This window comes from Nematolebias whitei, chromosome 9 (assembly GCF_014905685.2).
Source record: "Nematolebias whitei isolate Nwh7 chromosome 9, NemWhi1, whole genome shotgun sequence".
NCBI classification, from domain to species: Eukaryota; Metazoa; Chordata; class Actinopteri; order Cyprinodontiformes; family Rivulidae; genus Nematolebias; species Nematolebias whitei.
This window is the reverse complement of record NC_056506.1, coordinates 2,165,655-2,167,462: the sequence shown is the minus strand read 5'-3', so window position 1 is coordinate 2,167,462 and position 1,808 is coordinate 2,165,655. Positions and strand designations below refer to the sequence as shown.

General features: G+C 44.4%; 1 protein-coding gene across 1 annotated transcript in view; it reads right to left on the bottom strand.

The window, feature by feature from the left end:
* The window catches only part of LOC119414849 (MAGUK p55 subfamily member 7-like), a 287,985-nt gene that overhangs the window by 118,888 nt on the left and 167,289 nt on the right, over window positions 1-1,808 (bottom strand). The gene's annotated exons all lie outside the window — the stretch shown is intronic.

Genomic DNA, 1,808 nt, shown 5'->3' with positions numbered 1-1,808 from the left:
CCAACTTATTTACCAACTTACTTACTTACTTACTTACCTACTTACATCAGTCAGAGTCAGAGTCAGTCAGAGTCAGAGTTTCTTTATTGTCATTCGCACCTCATGTGGTACATGTGGTGGAGCGAAATTATGTACACAGGGTCCCAGTTACATCCAACAATAAAATGTATAAGAAAAACAGTAATAACATCTAAGATATGAACTAAGAAAAACATCAACTAAATATACACTAAGCACTCGTAACATAAAAACAGTGAACATCAGCACAAACATGAACATGAGTCTGTGAGCAGATGTGCACGCATGAACACATCAACATTGAAACAGATCAGCAGCAACATGAAACAGATCAGCAGCAACATGATATGGTTTTACACAGTGATTATTCTAGTTAGAGATTCATGAGTCTAACAGCCTCAGGGTAGAAGCTGTTCCTCAGTCTAGTGGTTCTAGACTTAATGCTCCTCAACCTCCTTCCTGAGGGGAGTGGGGCAAAAAGTGTGTGTGCTGGGTGGGTGGGGTCCTTCATGATGCAGGTGGCCCTCTTCCTGCATCTGGAGGTGTAGATGTCTGTGATGGTGGGGAGGCTGATTCCAACAGTATTCTGTGCAGCCTTCACCACTCTCTGCAAAGCTTTTCTTTCTGCAGCTGTGCAGCCTCCATGCCACACATTGATGCTCGAACACAGGATGCTCTCCACTGCACACCTGTAGAAGGAGGTGAGGACTGAGCTTCCAGACCAGCTCGCCTCAGCCGTCTGAGGAAGTAGAGTCTCTGATGAGCTTTCTTGATCAGGCTGGTGGTGTTGTTGCTCCAGCTGAGGTTGTCATTCATGTGTACACCCAAGTACTTGTAGCTGGAGACCACTTCCACCGCAGATCCTCTTATGTTCAGGGGGGTGTAGGTGTTTTTGTTCCTTCTGAAGTCCACAATCATCTCCTTTGTCTTCTTCACATTGATGTGAAGGTTATTCTCTCTGCACCAGCTCTCCAGGTGTTCCACCTCTTGCCTGTAGCTGGACTCATCATTGTTTGTGATGCATCCCACCACCGCTGTATCATCTGCAAACTTTACAATGTGACAGCCTGGATGGGTAGCTGCACAATCATATGTGAGCAGAGTAAACAGAAGGGGGCTCAACACACATCCCTGAGGAGAGCCAGTGCTGAGGGTTATGGTGGAGGAGGAGAGGTTGTGGATCCTCACTAACTGTGGTCTGTTTGTTAAAAAGTCTAGTACCCAGTTGCAGATGGAGGGGCTTAGTCCTAGTGTGGATAGTTTGTCCATCAGGGTTTGGGGGATCATGGTGTTGAAGGCGGATGTGAAGTCCACAAAGAGCATACGGACGTAAGAGTTTTTCTGCTCCAGGTGGTTGAGTGCAGTGTGGACCACAGAGGAGATTGCATCCTCTGTTGATCGGTTCTCACGGTATGCGTACTGATGAGGGTCCTCGTTGATGTTGATGGTTGTTTTGATGTGAGTCATGACCAGTTTTTCGAAGCATTTAGCGACTATGGGGGTGAGGGCCACTGGCCGATAGTCATTCAGACCAGTCACTGTAGAGCTTTTTGGGACTGGGATGATGATTACATACTTAACTAATTACTTATTTACTTACCTACTTACTTACTTACATACTTACTTACCCACTTACTTGCTTAATACTTACTTACTTACCTACTTACTTGCTTACTTACCTACTTACATACTAACTAATTACTTATTTACTTACCTACTTACTTACTTATATACTTACTTACCTACTTACTTGCTTAATACTTACTTACTTACTTACCTAATAACTTGCT